The sequence below is a fragment of the Sebastes umbrosus genome, chromosome 9 (assembly GCF_015220745.1).
Source record: "Sebastes umbrosus isolate fSebUmb1 chromosome 9, fSebUmb1.pri, whole genome shotgun sequence".
Classification (NCBI taxonomy): domain Eukaryota; kingdom Metazoa; phylum Chordata; class Actinopteri; order Perciformes; family Sebastidae; genus Sebastes; species Sebastes umbrosus.
The window spans coordinates 8806622-8829071 of record NC_051277.1 but is presented as its reverse complement, the minus strand read 5'-3'; the positions used below and the strand labels follow the sequence as shown (position 1 = coordinate 8829071).

At 39.2% G+C, this 22450-nt stretch overlaps 1 protein-coding gene across 2 annotated transcripts in view; it reads left to right on the top strand.

Moving 5' to 3' along the window:
* The first annotated feature begins 2 nt into the window (after positions 1-2).
* lingo2 (leucine rich repeat and Ig domain containing 2) overlaps positions 3-22450 on the top strand; it is a 244989-nt gene continuing 222541 nt past the window's right edge. Inside the window, exon 1 of one of the 2 annotated variants that reach the window (XM_037780304.1) lies at positions 3-579. The gene's annotated coding sequence lies outside the window, so the exon portion shown is untranslated. Of the gene's footprint in view, positions 727-22450 lie in introns of both variants that reach the window. The other variant, XM_037780303.1, reaches the window with a different exon arrangement.

Here is a 22450-nt window from a genome sequence, read left to right as displayed (position 1 = left end):
GAGAGAGAGAGAGAGAGAGACAGAGCGGGAGAACAAGCGGCTCGCCTCGTTCCGCTGCTTTCTCAGCATCCATTCTGTGAGACCCGATTCTGGAGAGGAGAGAGCCACCTAACAGGCAAATTGGAGAAGGAAAAGGGGGAAAAATCCATTGAAGAGGGAGGATATCGAGGAAAATAACACATAATCAGGGCTCAGTGGCATCTACTTTCACCTCTTATAGCTTTGGCAGAGGTGTCTGAAAGTTTCCGTCCGGGGGGGACACCCTCCCCTTGTTGTGGGGGATGAACAGCGGATGCTGAATTTCATTCCTGAAGGCAGGAGGAGAGCTGTGAATACCGGCTGGATTCACTTGCGGTGGAGCTGGTAGTGCGCACCAGAAGACATCCTACAGTGCCTCTTTCTCTCTCTCGCTCAGTCTCTCACACACGCATTTTCCAGTAGAATACATATCATTATTTCACTGTGCCAAGGTGGAATATCAGGGGGGGGAAGCAACCCAAAAGAAAATCTCCTGAACCTGGGAAGTAAATGGGAACGGATTATGTACGAAATCAATGAAGGACATCCTGTTCAAAAAAAGTAAGTTCTAATCAGAAAAGGCTTCGAATTGGGTTCTGATTCTGAGAGACTTGGAGGATTTTTTGCCCTTTTTTCTTTATTGTGGAGCAGCACCGAGCTTCAGATAGCTTATCTTGTGGACTATAGGGTTCTGGATGGTATTTCAAGGTAAGAACATATCCACGGGCTCTTGTATATTAATAGAACCCTCCAGGTTTTGAGAAAAGGGCAGATTAGGGAGCCGAAAAGCTCAGCACGAATGATACAGTGAAGTGAGAAAGAGAGAAGGGAAGATGGGAAAGGTGCGTGCGTCTTAGTCTAGACTATATTTAGCCAGTTTTACAGAAAGTGCAAAGTTGGGATTAATGTCTGAATAATACAATAACATGTCCCAAGGCTTACGGACACCATGATTGCTTTTTTGATGGCTATTGGAAGGCTATTCCCCTCTGCAGAGAAAAAAATGTATCTATGTGTATCTGCATACTTATGCATGTGTGTTTGCTGAGAGGGGAGATGCCTGTCTGCAAAGCAATTCATCTCTTTGCTTCCTCGCTACATAGCGGTTATCACCAGGGGAGGCTGCTAGTGGAAGGGGCATAATTGCGGTGGCTGTTTGTCCTCGTCTTCGCAACAGCTAGTATCTGTGAGCTCAGGGAATTACTTTTATACAGTAGCTACATTTTATTCATAATGGTGAGAGTCGCTCTGCATTTTAAGGGCTGCTGTGTCCCTTTTATCTCTGCTCACAGAGAGCTGATTGTGTCCAGTATTACACTATCTCAGACGCCCTACATTATACCTTCACCTTGAGTTTCTATGTATATGTAAGTTTGTCGGTGCGACTGTGGTCCTGCAATGCATCTCTTTCCATGTCTCTTTATCTCTCTGTTCTCCTTCCAAATGGGAAAGTGATGATACAATCCTTTTTTTTCATGTCTATCGTTTCCCAAGTTCCTTTTTAGATGGAAATTAAGACTATTTTAAGAGACAGTGTGCAGACTTTGAGACAGAAGGATAAAGGTGTAAGATAGTGTTGTTTTTTGGGTAGAATATATCTGCTGCTGCCCTCTTGATCAATACCAGACAAGTGCAAGGCTACCTCCTTTTGTAAAACAACGGTTGAAATATTTATGATTGCATGAGCATCCTGTTGGTCCCCTGAAATATTTAAAATAATTGAATAATAAATAGGCTGTCTGAGCTGTCAAAGCCGAACTTCGGTCTGGACAGATGATTATAATGCCACCTCCTCATGTAACATGCAAAGCAGTGACCATTAAATGCCTTTGCCTCTGGTTATAAAAATTTCAAAAGAAGTGTCTCTCTTCTTGCAAAACATCCACTGGGGGGAAGTGAAGCCTGATGGGAAGTTGATGACAGCTCCTGTGCATCCGGCGTTGACTGACTATAGGTAGCTTCAAATCGGCAATTGTTCCCCTGCAAATACAGCTTGATTGCAAGAAGCTACTTTGCACAAATATTCCTATTGAAATCACATTTAGCATTCAAGAGGCGTAGTGTGTGTAATCGCTTCCCCTTGAAAGAGATGCAAACGCATCATCTGCTCTGCCTGCTGTATTCATTTAATCTAATGAGCTGCATACATCTACAGTATGTATACGTCAGATATGCGTATTAGTGTGTACATACGTGTGTAAGAGAGCGTGTAAGAGTGAAGGAGAGTTTGTTGAGTGTATCTGGTATCTGCGTGGGTGTGTATTTGTCCAGAGCTCTGTGCTTCATCCCTTTTGATGTTTTATTGAGTGTTAACCATGGTAGGACTGACGCATTGCCTCTGATATGGAGTAGCATGGTTAAAGGAAAGCACTAAGCCCGACTTTGCTCTTTGTTGTATTTCCTTTAACCTGAATTAGCAATGCTGTGTCTGCCTCTTTCAGCCCTTTGGATTTGGTAAATGATTTGGTTCAGGCGCTGTATGTGCATTGGTGCGAGACGGTGTGTGTGTGTGTGTGTGTGTGTGTGTGTGTGTGTGCTTGTATACATCTGTGTCTGTGTGTAAGCAAATAGGGTATTGTGTTAAGGGTATAGTGTGTGTGCTCAGGTGAGTGTCTGCTTGTGTGTGTATAATCCCCTTCTCTGTGTTAAAGGGGATATACAGTATGTGGTCTGTTTTTCTCCCATTTCTGATGTTAGCAAAGGAGTCAAAGACGAAGCCCTCCATTTTCAGTGATATAATGCATCCACTGAATCACAGGACGGAAGGAAAAAAAGGTGGTGGGGGGGGGGGGCCTTTTCTATTTTGTTATTATTCAGGGCCATTGACAACATGTTCACATGGGGCAGACAGAAATCAGAGGAAACAATATTGGTGCCAAAAATGCTGGACTTTTGATTTATTACTCACAGAAGCAGAGTTTGAATCAGTATGCATGCACGTCACTAGGCACCTGAAATCTGACGCACACCTTCTTCCAAGTAGAATAAATAATTTGTGGGCCTTTTTGATTTGGTAGCAACAAAATATCAAATATAGAAGATGCAAATCAGGCCTAATATATTAATATCAGGTTTTTGTATCGTCAGTATTAGTATGAGACGTCTCATTGTCGAGTAAGGATTCATTAATATGAATATTTCATGACTATCACTAATTGACATTGCCTTTCTAAATATGTCAGACCTCATCATGTAGTTAGGTTTAAGGGAGTGGCGTATTGTCACACAGCATATGGAATAAAAGAAAGTGCTGGTATCTGTTGTTGGATATCCATGCATTGTTTGTTGTAATGGTGAATATAAACTAAATTAAGATGTCTCTAATGTAACTCAGGTGTCAAATTATCTTTATTATTGAAACAAATGAGACGGAACAGATAACTTGATTAGAATTTTTCAGAAAGATAAAATGTTTGTGGCTACAGTCCCAACTTCCTTATCCTTAAAGTAGAGGTTAGGTTAAGGTTTAAGTGTATTAAGTTTGTCAAGATTTGCAAATATTTTTAACTATTACATATAACATATTTGCTATCTATTGAAAGGAGAAATATGTGACATATCTGCACATGAAATCGAAGAAATCAAACATATTTGACACTTGATATGCATTTTCAAGGAATACTTCACCCACACAATGATCATTTGTATGTCAGTTACTCACCCCGTTACCTTGGATTCGTGAAGAAAACTTTGTTTTCTGGCATGCCTCCACGATGACACTTCTCTGGACTTGCACTGACGTGGAGCGCGCCTGCGTCAGTGTGAGACTGTTTATGCGGAAGTATTTTAAATAGCAAGGTTTTAGCAAAGATGGATGTTTATGCGGAATAATTTTAAATAGTAAGATACCAGCAAAGATGCATGCTTTTGGGAAGAACCGAGCATTCAACATGATAAATGAGATTTGGATTATAATGCAGGAGTTGTGTGAAAGTTTGCAAACAGATGTTTTGATACAGTTTTGCTGTTGTTAAACACGACCCCACGACTTCTCCCGATTTTTTGATTCTCCGTTCACTGTGGAGGCATGCGAGAAAAACAGTTTTCAAGGTAACACGGGGTGAGTAACTGACATACAAATGGTCATTTTGTGTTTGAAGTATTCCTTTAAAGCTGTGAAAAATGAAGCTGAGATTGAAAGTAAATTAAATTAGTTCAAGAGGTTCAAGGGTCAGCTGCAATACAGTGGCATCTTTGAAAAGCGCTATAAACATCTTTCAGGTTCAGTTTGTAAGGTGCTCCAGAATATATAAGAAAATAATTGACTTAGAAATAGCACAACATAACATTTTATATCATTAAAGAATGTTGTACCACAGTCTTTCAAAATACAGCTTAAACACTTACTGTTGTTAGAGGACAGATGTATAGAGAGCTCTGTCAAAAACAAGGCCTGTACCCAGAAGCAGAACAGAGTATTTTTAGCCTGTCCATTAAGGACATGGAAGCAAAATCAATGATCACAGACTGAAACACTGGGTTTCAAATTTAAGTTCTTTTTTTTCCCTCTTTGACCTTTTGGATACAGTTGGGAATATGTACTTTGTAAATATCAGATTCTTACTTGGTCAATGAAACCGTCCCATAGATGTAAATGAAACTGGCCTTTTGTCTCGTTAATATTATTATTTATTTAAACTTAATCTGTAAGGTAACTAATATGTCCATGGACTAATTTCCCACTAGTGTCTGGGTAATATTATTAATAGGAGTACTTTCTCACATTTATATCATGCAGCTATGTGGCTTCACTACATACTTCCAGTTTAAAGGCTAATATATGTATAATAGTTGCTGTCACAACACATTAACATACTCATGCTAGCTATCTTGGGCCACACATCTGTAGCATATACATCACCAGCTGTCTGAGACAAACAGGAGACCTTATTTTAAATGGAGGTCTGGTCAACTGGAGATCGAGCCGTGAACGGATGCGGCTGATCTGTTGTCAGCCCCCTTTGGATCCCTGATGAGGCGAAACACAATATGCTCCAACAGCTGGGTCATTTATGGAAAATGCTTACTCATCATGGCCGACTGCCGCTAAAAGGAAAGGGGGGAATAATTCTGTTTTAATAGAGTATGCTTCAAAGAAAAATAAAGATTATTTTAAATGAAACTCATTTATTAGCTCACAAAAAAAATGTCAGCTCTTTTCTAAAAAGACATTTGGGAGAAAACCTTTGGATAAACATGACGACTACTTCACTCACCATAATCTTATTAAAGTGACATGAACAAAAGCATTGAGCAAGAGTATTAAGCAACATTTCCATCATTAAATATTTGACGATAAGGGCATAAGTGTTTCATATTGGAGGCAGTTAGCTAACCGTGTCACTGAAGGTAACTGAGATAAAACATAGGAAGTAGCTCATAGCCACAGTTTCTTTTATGTACAAAAGAGAAATGCTTGGCAAAAGAGATGAGGAAAAGCAACACAAAAGGATTTAAGTCTGTTGAAGATGTGATGTGCAAAGTGACTGCTGGTGGCAGTGTAGCCCTTGTGGGATATAGTAACCAGGAAGAGACTGTCTGGGGCATGAGGACTGATCTACGAACGGCTTCCATTGACGGTGACCTTGCTGTCTGTGTCATTTTGCAGCTCGACCTTCCTGGGCGAGCTGCCCGGGGGCGTGTCGCACCACCTTTTGGAAAAGTCTCTTTCTCTGTGTGTCGACAAGTGGCATTAGTAGGGATCAGGGGTGACGTAGCTGGCTGAAAACAGGGGGCAGAGGATGTTGTTCCGTATGGCAGTTGAGATAGAACAAGAGGAAAAAGAGAAAAGTCTTTTTGGGCTATTCCCCTGGGAAAAAAAAAAACAAAGATCAAACTTCCTGGAGCAGTGTGCGCAGCTTAAATGAAGATAATTTATTTTATAACCTTGATCTGAACTTTTGCTTCCCTTAGTACACTTCTTTACACAAGTCTTCCCCTAAACCGAGCAAGCACGTAGTTCAGAGAACAAGCAGTTTGTCAGATACAAAGAACATGAATAAATGAAGCTAGGGATAGCTAGAATAACAATTCCGTTTTCTCTTAGCTGTCTCCTCAGTGGACAGCTTGTGTGCTAATTTGTCTTGCAGAGTGCAATATTCACACATTCTACTTGGGGTACTGCCGCCCCTTGAAGCGGAAGCCTTACATGCTGTACATATCGTCGGATTTTCCACAGTGCAAAATTGCCAAACGGCTGATATTTTCCTCATTTTGACTACCGTTATACTCTCCACTAGCGCCTCACTGTTGTTTACTATCGTCACGTGACAAACTACCTGAACTCAGTTCTTCTTCGCTGCTCTAAAGCAGTAGTTGCCAGTGGCAGCCATGATACATGCAGGGCGACAGCACAGTGAAGGCTACTGTTTTGGAGCGGCGAAGAAGACTTGATTTCTGGTTAAACAAGTTGATTTTTTCTGAGTTAATAAAGTATGATATCGGATCAGTGCATAGACTGGCGTACTTGCCGATACCGATTTCGAGCTGTATCGGACGTATTTCTGATACTGGTATCAGTATCTCTATTCTGTAACTCTATTGATTATGATGGGAGACATTACAGAATGTTATTGTTATGACAAGCTCAGCAGTTATAAATCAGAATAAAATGTTCGATTTGGTTTTCAACTTTTTTAAAAGAAACTTTATAAACGAAAACGTAAAAAAGGGTATAAAAGACAAAATGCATGATCTGTCATTTGAGGTATTTCAATTCTTTATCCAGAAAGAATCAGAGAGGTTTCTTGGAGTTACAAAATGCCTTCCCACCTCCCTACCCCCAAAGTGATATGAAAGCATGGGCAAACTCCACACGAGAGGTTTGACTATTAAAATAGAAAGATAATTTCACATGCAACTCAAAAAGTCTATTTCAGGTAAAACAAATCCTGTGTTGTGGGAGGTTATATTGTTCTACCAGTGTTAGATTTTGCCTCTATAGCTTATTACCACCAGCCTACATGTAAATATGCTGACATCCGGTTCATTTGTAGTCTCTTGTCTAAACAGCGGAGTGCAGTGAAGCACATACGGGACATCCTTGGCCATAATGTTTTACAATGCCCCTTAACAACATGTAGGGACACTGTGTCCTTCGTGTCCTTGTGCTTTGCATGTTTTTCTTATACTATGTAATTCAGCCAGTATTCATCTACCCAGTAAGTAATTTGAGCCACAAACAGGCAAACACAGCCCTACCACTTATGTGCCATTACTGACCAGTCCCGTTTTTTTTTTTTTTTAAACGAATTAAGGATCATTAAATATTCACACAGTAGAATAACCTGCCTATATCCTAATAGCAAGGGAAGATTGATACTGGTTCTTTTTCAGTGAGGCCAATGTTGGAGCCATCCATTTTGTATTTTGCCTCCATCAGCCACTTTAGGATGTCCTCACAGCGACTTTGCCTCCCTCATCCTTTCTCTGCACCCTCAGTTTTCGGCTGTGAAGCAGGGTATTTAGAGTATTGACTGCTTTGCTCTTTAGATCATACCAGAAAGGCTGTATCTCTGGAATCAAGGTGAGGGGCTACTTACATATTCAACATTTTGTTGTGTGCATTGTTTTGTTAAGCTCGATCCATTATCAGAGCAGATCAAGGGTTGGATATCAAGGTTAGAGAAATGATTTATTCAGCATGTGCACTTTTGTGTAAAATTCAACCAAGATTCATATTAAAGCAGAAATATGTGCATGGATTTTGACAAGACCAAACTTCCCTCAGTTGTTAACAAAATGATTGAAAAGTATCTTTCAAATATTAGCCAGACAGCAGTTGAAAATGAATCCTTGAGCTGGGCACTGCAGGGCCGGTGCCCAGTAAGGTTAGGTCACTTATACTCTACAGTATCCCCCCACTAATGCTTCACAGGTAGATCCAGAAATGTCAGAGTGTAGTCTTTTCATTGCAACATGGATACCTCCTCTGCCTCTGAGGAGACTATGGACTCTCCAAAAGCACTTGTGTCTCTTACATTTGGCAAGCTCCCATAACCCCGCTTCTGCCAGACTATGAAAGGCTCTCAACAGGACACTGGGCCTGCACTTGTTAGTGCAGGTCGCTGATCCTGGCCTCCTTTGGGCTTACAGCTGGTATAGACCAAAGTACAGCTTGGATATTTGTTAGTTGCTTATGCTTTAAGGAGTCTGTGGGGAAGAGTAAGAACACCAACAACACACCTTAAAACCCCGCTAAGCGCCGAAGACTGTTGTTGTTGTTTTGGGAGAATGAAGTCTCCCCAGGTGTTATAGGTTCACACAGTGTTGTGCTGGTTCTTGCGGATGAGTTTTCATCTCCTGGTGGGAAAAGGTTCCTTGTGGAAAGAATCTGAAAGTGTGAAACAAGATTAAAGAAAATAGAGGGCATCCAAAAAGGAGATAATGGGTGTAATAGTATATATAGTAGTTAATCATTTTCATTCTGCCTTTTATTGAGTATCAGAGCCTAAATCTCAATCTTGAATATTCTATTGGTGTAAAAGAAAACAGGCAGGATGACTAGAGATTAATTCCTGTATAGGCACAAAAAGCTCATATTATACGTGCATGTTCTATTAAGATAGTGACACTTGGCTGCTATCCAGTAAGTGCAACCAACCCAATTTCATAACAGCATTGCTCCTGAACTCCCATATACTTTAGTCACCTCCTGCTCTATTTCAGGCTGTTGCATGAACTGCCAATAAATTGGGAGGAGGGGCTGTGATTCAGTGTTGCCCTTTTAATTTATTGCATGCTTCTTTTTTATATTCGTATAATCTCAGATAGCTGTCAGTTGGGCGAGAGACTCATTAGAGCCGATGTCATGCCGTTGCTCCTGGGCTGGGGAACATACTGAATAGATAAGAACTCCTTCTCCTCTCCCAGCTTCTCTCCCGCTCTCTTTATCGCTGCAGCGCTCTCCTCTCCTCTTCTTAGTCTGCTCAGCGTGTTACCAGAGGTTTGACTGTCAAGTGGAAGCTCTAGACATTTTGGAGTCTTTCAGGGAGGCGATGGAGGTTCTGACGGCAGCACGTAATCTTCTGTCTGCTGCGGTCTTACTCTTGTTCGCCTTTTGGTTACGCAGGGATGTTGTCTGATGATTCAGTTGCTTGTCTGGAGCAAATGTGGGCTATTGTGTGTGTGCGAGACTGTGTGTTTGCTGGTTTATAGATAGCTATTGGGTAGGTGGAGAGAAAAGGGATTGAAAGGATAAACACTAAGGCTGTGAGAATATTTAATTATGCATTTAATCGCATGATTGTCCATGATTAAATTGCACATTTTTTATCTGTTCAAAATGTACCTTAAAGGGAGATTTGACATGTATTTAATACTCTTATCAACATGGAAGTACGCAAATATGCTTGCTTTATGCAAACATATGTTTATTGGAAATCAATTAACAACACAAAAAAATTACAAATATTGTCCAGAAACCCTCACAGGTACTGCATTTAGCTTAAAAAATATGCTGAAATCATAACATGGCAAACTCAAACCCAACAGAAAACAACAGCTGTCAGTGTGTCAGTGTGCTGACTTGACTATGACTCACCAAAAACTGCATGTGATTATCATAAAGTGGGCATGTCTGTAAAGGGGAGACTCGTGGGTAACCATAGAACCCATTTTCCCCTTTGAAAATGGCCATGACAGTTTTTCCTCGACAAAATTTAGCGTAAGATTGGAGCGTTATTTATCCTCCATCGGACAAGCTAGTATGACATGGTTGATACCACTGGATTCCTTAGGTTTTTCTAGTTTCATATGATACAAGTATCTTTACTACCTTTTAAAACTGAGCCCGCTACAACCTCCGGAAGTTTGATTGTGTTAATGCGTTCAGTGGCGTTAAAACAAATTTCGTTATTATTGCATTAACTTTGACAGCCGTAATAAAAACTGATACAATTTGAACGACTTGTCAAGCCGTCATAACGTCTCCTTAAGTCAGTTGTAAACGAATAATATGCAAAAAAAAAATATATATATCATTGTGACATTATTTTATTTTTCACTTAACTAGTGATTAAATGGGCTGTAGCAGGGTCCCTTAAAATATGACACTGTAAACCCTTATGTCATATTAATTACTGGTGTAATATTGTATTACAATACCAAGAAATTTGGTTTTATTACATTTTTTGCCACATTATTCAGGTATTAATAAGCTTTTTTCATTATGTGGTTGTGAATATACTTAGTTGCTGCTAGATATACTGTTCCAGTTTCTGAAAGAAAAGAGCAATCCTTCTTTTGACTAAATCTCAACACCCATCTAATTGGTGTGAAATGACAGACAAACAGAATGTTTAATTCTCACGTAGATTTTGTAATCTTTTATTGCAGTATGACATTCTGCATGAAAACACTGCCTGCCTGCCCACTTTGGGCTTTGTTTACAGAGTGATTCATCAGACTGAAGTCTTGACTTCACTCTGATATTTGTTTCGTGCTATTGACAATTCTGTACATCACCACAAGAGTTGTATATGTATTTACAGATTGCAAAAGGCCTATTTAGATTTTCCTTGTATCTAAACAACACAAATAGATGTGAGATTTAGGTGACAAACTTTACTGTAGAGATTATATTTTAAATTGTGACATGAAGTTTAAAAAGGCACAGATGCTTAACAATATCAAACAGCCGCAAGAGAGTATATAATAAATAAAGAAGATGATGATTATTCTGTGTGCCTCTGTAGTCAGTCCCTGATGGAAGACCTAATATCGCCATAGTTAGTAGACCCATTCCAATTAGTATTTTTTTATTCTAAAAATATCTGTATCTCTGAGCCACACTTTATAAAGGTCTCCACTAAATGGCACATGCCAGCTGCATCACAAATGGGTCTATATGTCCCATGTTCAAAGATGCAGGCCATGGGATATAAACAACATCACATGCCTTTGTGAATAAAATTGTGGATGACAGCGCCACAGAAACTAGCTCTCTCCTGCCACCCTTATAATATTGGCAATGCATGACAGAGATTGTACATGTCCTCTCAACACACGTAGAGCAAATTGAGCTCGCCTGCTGCCACATTAGATATTGCAGGGACTTTATTGCCCACTTGTCTTTGATGAGCCGGGAATTAAACCTCCAAATTTAAACATTGACCTTTTACTTCCAAGTATGCAAGCGCCACTGCTATTGTCAACATGTGTAATTCCTAGCCTTGGATGCCGACATGGTCACTGTGAATTATAAATCAATGAGCATGTATTAGTGTAAAATCCTCAAGCACTTGGGGCTTTGCTTGTGATGGAAGAATGAATAGGAGGGAAACAGGGGCACCTCAGGGGATGTCAGGCTGTCCAACTGTGGGTCTGCTGGTCACAGCCTGGAGCTCATCCATACAGATACACAGAGACAGGGGGCTTATGAAGCATCGGCTCTGAAAAAAAAACAGCGTGTTTCTTTCTGTCTGTGTGACTGTGCTTTGATTAGCTGTTGAACAAAAGAAAAGGCACTGTTGCATGAAGCATAATGTTGAGATAACGATCCACAGGATTTTGTACATGTCATTTTTTTGTAACACAAGTTATTCTACTAGCTAGTATATGAAAACATTCACATTTATTGGTGAAAACAATTAATTTTCCTGAAGATCATTTGGTTGTTTGTCAGCAACAGTTGTTTGAAGTCATCACAGGAGGGACTGACAGACACGGTACAGACATCAAAGTACTGGACGTAGGCCTATTACTTGATCTAGAGGTGATCTATGTGATGTGCAATGCAAAAACTATGCAGAAATGGATGCTTAGCAACAATACTGCCCCTGCCAAGAAAAGGGGAAAAAGGCTGTTTAGCATTGAGTTTTGCCTTTGATAGACTATTTAATCAACGAGCAAGAGAAAATGTAGAAGCAAGTGCTAATCACGATTATTTTGATTAATATTGAGATCACGATTATTATCACAATAATTGATAGATTTTAGGGACACAATATTTTTATTGCAAATTCACATTTAAATAAACAGAGCGCTGCTTTCACTTTCATGTTGTTCTATATTCCAACCAAAATTCTTTTAATTGTTGTCGTTTTACTTTGTTATTGTTATCTATAGTGGTTATTTGCATAAAAACACACAATTCAAGAAATACATGATTGTATTGTTATTTAAGTAAAAAAGTATTTGCTTTGATTAAAATAAATCTTGGCATTATAATTCTTATTATATAATAAGATGCTTAGAGCTAATGTTAGGAAGTTAAACAGGTCATAATTCTGTCTATTATTTATTTTATATTGCTGTGAAAACATCACCTTCAAACAACTGTATTTATTGAAGTTTCTCGCCAAAAACTGCATTGTACAAGATTGCATTTGAACGCAGCATGATAATTTACAATCGCTCAATACTCATTTTTACTGAGTAGAGCTTGAACGCACCACCATCTCTCTAGCTCCGTGCTGTCGGCAGACGAGCCGGTCACTGTGATTGGTCTGAGCAGCATCATGGGAATGAATTACAATATAATAAGTTTCTGATTAAGTCGGTTGTTCCAAATGATTTAAGGTTGTTCCTCCATGGCTTATTTTGGACTTACAGTTGTGACAAATTGCAGCTTTATGTCTTCTTCCCTCACAATGAAGTACTTCCACGCCGACGACATGTTGTGTGTGTGCTGTTACTGACTGGGCCGCTGTGTGCTGATGTAAAACCTTCATGGGGCGGCTGCCCATGTGTGTGTGACTGGCAAAAATCTGATATATGAGACTGCTGAAAAGCGTCAGTCTTCGATCGGCTGCTGATTGACGGTTCATCTCTAGCTGTTAGTTTAGGAAGGGCTTGATTTATGCAACATAGTTTTCTATGAGCAGATCATTTAAAATGTTAATATCGCAGTCAATCATGCTCAGTTAATTGTGGGAAGACAATTTAGCGATAAGTATTCAATTAACAGTCTCTATTGCAAACCTGCTTGGAACCTGCTTGGAACCGAGTACACTTATGTTGACAGTGAGATTGTTTCATGTTGTATTTAAAATATTGAAAAACATGATTTTTCTTCTAGCAACATACAATTGTATTATTAATTTCAGCAATATACTGTATTGTTAGTATGTAGTACACTGTATCAAATAGTGGTGGGGTTATAACAATGTTCAACTTATTTAAGACATATGTGTCCCCTGAAGGGATCCCAGAAATACCCACACAAACCCAACACATACATACACACACACACACACACACACACACACACACACACATCCACACACACACATGCATAAACACTTGACAGAAATATGAATAATTTAGATTCTATGAACATGTTAAGATGCATTATTTCTGAAAGCACTCAACAGAAAGCAATGGGATTATTGTACATGACTGCATCCAGAAGCCTGTTCAACATGTTTGTGTTACTTAAGAGAGGGAGACAGCTTAGCTTCTTTCAGCTAATTAGCAACTTAATGAGCTGAGACACTGAAAATGCTAAAACTAAATCACCACATTTATTGTTTTATCTTTTGTAATTTATATGGGTACATGGGAAAATAGCACGTCCACATAAACATGAGGTAAACTCAGGCAGATTGCAGCTGATGATCACACAGTTACTTATTTGCCCTGCGGGAAGAAAAATAAATGACTAACAGCTTACTACAGGGGTATAGGATTGGCTTTCTGTGCTCATAGTAATGATGACATGGCACCTTGTATACAGTGAGGTTGAGGAGTACATTATCTCGACAATTACTGTTCTGTTAGAAGATGAAAGCCTTTTACCACACTGTTTTGTGGCCTCTGCCTTTGGTCCTCAGGGTCGCCCATATACTCAGCGACCCTGGTTTGCTCTCTTCCGGTGCAACACCCATCTAATCCCATTACTGTTTGTGACTCACTACTTTCAACAGTCGGGAGGGGAAAAAAAAGTGCATAAATAATGTATTCCTTGGGTGTATCCACCCCCAGATCAATGGCAATACAAAGACCATCTACAAAGACGGTTGGCTCAAGGCCATATTTGATCACTTCCACTGCGCAGGATCACTGCTCCCTTTTTTGTCAGCCCGCTGAGACTCAATTATTTCCAAGTGTTTGTAAGCTATTGTTGAAAGAACACGAAGTGAATATTTAAAGTTGGTGAGGGGAAGAAAAATCTTTGATGAGACATGAAAACAGCAGATGGATGGTAATAGTGAACTGTTAAACAGAGAGAGGAGGAGAAAAAGAAAGAGGAGAAAAGAAAATGATTTGATGCAGCATCCTATTCCTCATAGGGATACTAGGAAAGGAGTTGTATGCATGACAGCAGACAAGCATCTGCTGTGTTTATACAATATGACAGAGAAAAAGGACAAATTACAGAGCTCTTGATCATTTGAAAAGCAACTGATAGAGCCATAGCATAGCAGGTCAGAGCACTTAACCGATCAGTAGGAACTAGAGTACAACTCAGATGAGCTGGGTTTCCATCAAGACATTCCTCGTTAAGGAGGAACCAAAAGTGTCTTTCAGCCCATTGTTGTCAATGTTTCCAAAGTGGTCTAAAGACCTGTGAAGATTATATTACACAGTTTTTAATGTGTTTAAACCTTATGAAGGAAATGTCAATTTGCCATTGCACTTCTCTTATTACTTTTCGTGTATAGAAATCTACTAGTTGATAATTGCTGTGCATTTAATTTGTTCAAGTTTTTCAAAACAACGGAGTTGACATAGCAATTTGCACTCCTAAACCTGTTTGTATTTGAAACCTACTGAACCTATCAAATAAATTGCTTTGGAATACATTTAAATTGAATGCAAAATTACAATGCCATGCAAATTGTATGCAAAAAGGGCTCTGATATCGGAAGTATATCGGTATCAGCAGATATCCAAATTCAGGTACAGTGGAAACCGCTGATAGTGATCACGGTTACAGTGATCGACCACTTTTATGGATCAAAAAGTTTGGGACAGAATAATTCCTATACAAACGCTGTTTAAATAATTTGCTTACAGTAATGAAGTAGTCCGCTTGCAGTGTTCATTTTGGGTCTTTTCATACATGAAAACATATGGAAAAACATTTTAAAACTACATTAGACTAACGTTAATCAAATTTTTGTTTCGATTTCTACTTTACTCCCTTGATACTTTGCCTTGCAGACCGTCTGCTTTCTGGCTGGATAACTGAGGCTGATGCTGTTTGTCTATTGATATCGTGACGGGAAAAGGAAAGTAATTTCTAAATGCAAAAACAAATAAAGCGCCCTCGTCGAGTGGATTGATAATGCATGATTATGTAATGCTCTGCGGCACGCATGCAGACCAGCGCCCGTCTTCCTCCATGCCACTACCGGGTGAGCAAGCATGGAGCCTGAGCAAAGGGGCGCCGTTCATCTGCATGCACCGCTCGCGTTGCAGAGCCGGCCAAAAATGGCGACGCCTCACACTCGTTGAGGGAAAAGAGCCAGTAAATATCGAAGCAGTCCGTTTCATTACTTTGTATTCATGCAATAAATATACAAATGTCAATTAGATGGTAATCTGCATGAAAATGATGCACAGTAACAAAGATTCGGTTATAATAATCATCCGCTCATAGTGATCAATTTGACCCGGACAGACGTGATCACTATAAGCAGTTTCCACTGTATCGCAATTGGATCAGAGTTAAAGAAAAGTAGATTGTGCATCTAACTTCCAAAAGATCCAGAGGGTGTTTGAGGTCATTAATACGCTGAAGAAGTTGATATGCAGCTTTGTGGTCCAAGCAACAAGTGACAGCAAGCTTCTTACCACAGAAGCAGAGATTTATTTTTCCCCTCATATCCCTTGCTGGGTTTGTTCCTCCCTATCCCAGATGGCTGGGCTCATAGCCCAAGATTTTCACCAGGAAAAAAATCTATTTTTCAGTCGTTTTTTTCATTTTTTTTCATTTCCTACAGTGCAAAATCTTCACTCCTTCAGCAAGAATTGATGGTACATCCGATTGGCACTGTACCACCACTCTGGCTGTGTCACGGATAATGAGTATTTGTGTGAAGGGCAAGGCACACACTAAAATTAGATCAAAGGTCTGCACTCTATATGCATCAAACGGTGGACACAAGTCATGCTCCAACACGGCTAGTGCCATGCCTATTCAGCTACTCAGATGTCATACCACTGGTAATGACTGGATCTGCTTAAGGAGACGTCTTTTGATGTGCAGCTCCCAAGTGAGCATATCTTGGTTTCATCAGTCTAATTTACATTCCAGACAATATTTGGGGGATTGAAACTGTGTAACTAATCAGCAAACTGTTGCTGTATGACTCTGCAATCATCGACCAGTGTTCTTTGTACAGTGGCACTGGACAGACTCCACCTGCTACAAGAGACCTTAGTCACACTCAAGTGTTTTTTTTTTTTTTAGCTTACAGAACCACCACCTGCTACGTGTCATACCAAGCTTGTGCTGACACCGGGCAGTATATATATATTTTTTGAACTGAACTGAAAAGTGCAGTGATCTGAGCATTTTCAAAGTTTTGTTCGGTATAAGATATATCCACACAGAATTTACACCTGTTCCCAGGATGACATTTAAATATCTAAGGCCTTTGTTCACCCATTGTTTTAAGTCCCTTACATATATTAAAAAAGAGGCTATGTCTAGGAAGAGTAAAGACAGATCACCTTTTAGACTGAACTCACTTTCATCAACTCCAGAACTTGTTCAATGTGTTGTCTGACTGATATGGAAAATGACTTCCATTTCATTTTCTGTTGCCCTTTCTACTGGGAACTGCACACTGCTTTGTTTAGTAACATAAAAACAGATATTGGTTTTATAAATATGGATGATGCACAAAGACTAAGTTGGCTGATCACATATGAAACCTTTAAATTAGCCTCGGAGATGAGAAATAGAGCCCCTTATCAGGATAAATTGTTGATATAAAGCAGTTCTTTTCAGTTTACAGTTCATTTTAAATGCCTCTATACAAATGTTTTTTGAAAGACAATAGAAATATGTATAATGTTGTAGTTCGTTTTTGTATATGTGTTGCCAGAAGATACATGTTTTGTGAAATAAAGGCTTTGGGATGGGCCAGATGTTTGGCATGACAGAAATTTAAACTTAGCTAAACTTAACTACAACTATTACATTTAGGTAACCCCAGCTTTTTTTTTTATAGCAACAGGGCTTCAGCACAAATTCCCCCCCCAAAAAAGTTAAAATCTCTATATAATAAATGCATCCTCTTCATTTGATGAATGATGGCAAAGGGATCAGCAGAAAATCGGATATCAATGCAAAAACACTGTGTTTTAGAATATATTCTTTCTCACTTTGGTTTAGCATCCGCTCGATTTACATCTCACTATCAACCACTGACGAAACAATCTGAACACTCATTGAAAATGTGGCACATATCATCAGTTGATAATCAAGGGGCTGGCTCCCATCCTCAAAAATGTGATTAGAAAAGTCTGTGTCGTTGGCAGAAAGCGTCTCCTCTTGTCACTGCTATCTGATTAAGAGGAGTTAACACCTTAGTAATGGAGTCAACCTGTCAGCATGTTGTATTGGCAGTGTGTCATGTGATCCACACTCACCACCCACTCTATATGAGTAGGTCACTGTCTTTTATTCCTCCTAAAATGGAAACTGTGGAGTGCACGTTATTAAGAGGTGATGAATTGACTCGCCATCTGGTCACGCAAGTCAAGCAAACTAGAAATGAGTTTTGAATGGGAGCCATGCTGAGAAATGGGCAAAAATGGGTCAGTTTGTTTTCAGCCTGTTTTCTTGATCACGCATGATGGAAAGCCACTAATCTGTCACTAATGAGTGTTACAGTCATCTTAAAATGCAAAGCTTCACAAGTTTACTTATCTGTTTTTTGGCAAATGTTCACTCCTCCTTGTTGACACTGAGCTCAGGTAACCTTGTGTGTACTACTTTGATGAGAGAGAAGGGGGGGTGAACTTTCATTAGATTGTAAGTAGGTCACTGTCTGTGCAGGAGCAGCATACAGTAGATTATATGCCTGCTAGCAAGAAGTACACCTGGGAGACGGGGCTTGGCCTTGGATGTAGAACACAAGCTTTATGTTCTACCATATTTAAAACATTAATCTAGGCCAGTGTCATTACCTTAGCGTGATTATTTCTCTGAAAATTCTGGCATTTTGTGACTACAATTATGGTTATTGCTATGGGCACAACACTGAGGAACACATATTGTTAGTTTAGTTATACAGCTTGATTGAATATTGTCTAAATCTGTGTGTACAGTCCTGACTGTATAACACTCTGTTTAAAAAATACAGGCTGTTATACTTAGAGATGTTCCAATACCATTTTTTCCTTCTTGATATGATAACTATCTTTGTCATATGGCCTGATTCACGTTAAACCCTTTGTAAAACATGAACAAATACATACAGAGACTTTTATTATTCAGTTTGTCAGTTTGAAAGAACATAAGTAAAAGAAGCTAGGAATAAATAACAATTCCTTATTCTCTTAGCTGTCTCCTCAGTGGACAGCCTGTGTGCTAATTTGTCCTGCAGAGTGCAATATTCACACACCCTACTAGGTTACTGCCACCCCTTGAAACGGAAGCCTTACATGCTGTACATATCGATGGATTTTCCACTGTGAAATATTGCCAAATTGCTGACATTTTCCTCGCTCTGACTACTGTTACCGTTACACTTTCCACTAGCACTGCACTGTTGTTGTTTTTTTGCTATTGTCATGCGAAAAACTACCTACAATCAGTTCTTCTTCACTGCTCTAAACAGTATTTGCCAGTGGCAGCCACGATACATCCAGGGCAACAGCACAGTGAAGGCTACTGTTTTAGAGCGGTGAGGAAAAATGTATTTCTGGTTAAACAAGTTTATTTTTTTCTGAGTTAATAAATTATGGTTTCATATTGATGCATAGACGAGCATACTCGCTGACACCCGATACCACATTTTGGGTAGTATCAGACGCATTTTCGATATTGGTATTGGAACAACTGTAGTTATACTGTTCTGTTCGCATGTTTGAGACTGAAAATTGTTGAAATTTGATATTTATAAATATATATATTTTTTTTAAACTCAAGGAGTGGTACCCCAATATTGTTACTTGATATCTTGATACAGTTTTTATGTTAATTTCCATGTTTTGCGCAGATGGTTTGTATTTTCGTGTCTACCCCTTCTGCAGTCTGCATTGTGCATAAGTAGTTTTGGGAGCTTATGTTGACTCTTCTCCCCGCTGTCATCTGTGCTATATACTGCATTTATTCCACTTGACTGCATGACTTTAAATCATATCTCTTATCTTCCCCCATGCGATAAGATTTTCCATTTAAGAATTCATGTGACATAGGCATACAGAGCACTGTTGAAGCAGAACAAAGACATTGAAAATATTTTTCTCAGTATGGATTTGCATGTCTGCTCCTGAACCCTTACTGCTGTTTTCTGCTTTTAAAGTTGCCTTTGAGATTCCCTTTACATTAAGTGAGATGCATGAAACAGTAATCTGCTGCAGGTTCTTCCTGGGCTTTGAAGATATTTTACAGATGATTGCGCTTTTTGTAGAGTTGGAAGTCTCTTAGGAGGATAGGGAAGCGTAATAAGGTTGGAGGTTGATATCTGGTATAGTCTCTGTGCCTTTGAAAATGAACATTCAACCTCCATCTGGGTTTATCTTTTACCAGCAGACTCCCAAGAAAGACGTTGTAATCACACTGATATTGAGTGATACTTACAGTAGTGTGTCTATACTTTATTCCTATAAGAAAATAAGGATCTTAAGCTTTTCCCTATAGGGTTTATCATCAATCGTATTCACATCTATGGAAGATTATATGAATTGCATATCATTACACTGTGGGGAGAACATGCACACAGAAAATACCAAGACAGAGGTCTGCACAGGATGTTCTTGCTGTCAAGTTTCAGTTCTCGTATGCAGGCCCGAAGGTAGAGCACTGAGTGATTGCCCTTAGGTTTCAGGGGCTGACTCCAAAGTTCCTTTGTGGGTTGTATTAGACTGTCTGTCTGACCCTCTGAAGCAAGAACTTTGATCTGTCAGCCGCTGTGGGAGGTGGTGACATTTGGCTAGCTCTGACCTTTGGAAGCAGTTTTTTGTTTCTGGAATTAGATTTAGAAAGAAAAAATATATGTCTTAAGCTTATTGATAAGACTTCACTGTAATATTATCAATGTACTGCGTAACATGAAAATAATCTTTTACAATAACGCAGTAATGAAATAATTATATATTTATCAAACTTGCAACTCAATAAGTGAATTGATTTTGATTGAAGTTACCTTGCAAGTGTGTTTTAGTAGACAATGCGAATACATAATGTACTGTACTCACTAGGCTTACCTAGGTTACTGTACTCATTAGGCTTACCTAGGTTACTGTACTCACTAGGCTTACCTAGGTTACTGTACTCATTAGGCTTACCTAGGTTACTGTACTCACTAGGCTTACCTAGGTTACTGTACTCACTAGGCTTACCTAGGTTACTGTACTCACTAGGCTTACCTAGGTTACTGTACTCATTAGGCTTACCTAGGTTACTGTACTCACTAGGCTTACCTAGGTTACTGTACTCATTAGGCTTACCTAGGTTACCGCAATGCATAACGTGTCATGTCTATGACGGAGTTAGCTTGCAGCTTTAGCCATGATGTCTAGCTCTGCTTTTCCTGTCAATGTGTGAAACCCAAAGTGTTTCCATACTGTACTGTATGTGTAGTGTTTACCACATTGGATTTAATGTGAGGGTACAGGTCGTATCCACACGGAACCTCCGCCGTTTTCTATTTTCTTGTTTTGGCTCGCTGCGGCCGGCTGCTGTTTGTTTTGGTTGTCGTATACGGAACGGATATGACGTCACGTTATACTACAACAATAAAAGCGGTGATTTCCTTTTACCTCCGCATAGACTCAAATGAAGCAAATCGATTCTGGCATTAACAAAAACAATTTCAAAATCGTAAAAGGAAGAAATTGGGATACACAGTTGAATTGATTTTGTAGCCCACCCCTAATAATTAGACAAACAAATATCAGTTCACTTGATAATTTCACTTCATATATAATCAGGAAACGACTTTGTACTACCAGACTGCAATATTCCCTGCAGCCAATTATCCAAAGCATTTCCTTCATTGATTACAGAAACGTACAGGAAGATGATAATTTGATTTGTTGATGAAAGGGCAATATTTAAAATGGAATTGGTAGAGAGAGTGCTTGTTTATTCCCTCTGGCTGGTCATATGAGCTGTGGTTATTTACCAGAAATGAATCAGCTAATGTAACCATTTCCTTGTCTTTAGAAATGGTCTGACACTAAGAAGCTGCTGAGTGCTTGTGGAGTCTATCATGATGGGAGAGATATCATAAATACTTAGAAGAACATTGGATTTACTCTTCTTTTATGTTATATAAATGTATCAGAGGAAGTGTAGGTGTGTCACTAGTGTGGACATTTAAGCAATAAAACACAACTGAAACCATATACCAACACATATCAACAGATGGATGTGAACATAAACCCTTGGTTACAATATCCATTCATAAATAGATATGTATTGTGAAAGTGAAACAACCAAAGGGAGGTAACCATAAGCATGCAGGGTGTTGTGACCAAGCAAACCGAGCAGCATGAGATAATAGTCTAAATAATAGCCAGTAGTTTTAATGAAGATATTCACAGTGAGAGTTAGCTTTAATGAGCAAGGTGAGCAGAGCCACTTTCAGTGAAAAACAATTGTTTTGCCTCCATTTCAGCAGGTTTTTTGCAGGTGTATCATTAAGCTAAGGTGTTGATGTTGTTTGGAAACACATTTTGAACCTCAGTATTTTGTTTATGCTAGGGATGAAAAAAATAGGTTGTTCAAAACGGCTCTTCACTGACACTCGGATTTTATACAAAATACTATTAAAAAAGACAATGTAGGAAATTATTGAGCTTAATGAGCAAAGACACCAAACCAACTAAATCCATCCATTCATTATCTGTGACCGCTTATCCTTTTCACGATCGTAGGCGGCTGGAGCTGACATGACCAGTTTGACACAGTGACCAGTTTGACATTTAAAAAATAATGTGAACAACCAAACAAAAAAATCAGATCTCATCTAATCATCTCAGCAATAAATCAAAATTAAGCACTAAGGCTTGCAGTGTGAACATAAAGTCAACAATTAACCTAACCTGCATGTCTTTGGACTGTGTGAGGAAGCTGGAGAAAACCCACGCTAACACGGGGTAATCATGCAAACGCCACACAGTAGGGCCCCAAGTCGGCCAGTGGGAAACCAACTAAATATTATATATATGCTATAAATATATGCTCTATAATGCTTCCAGGACCATAATGAAACTATTTATTTTATATATTTAGTTACTAAATGCTGGTTTTCTTTGTTTTGCAATTTATTTGGCACGCACAGCGGCTGTTATTAAGGACATGTTG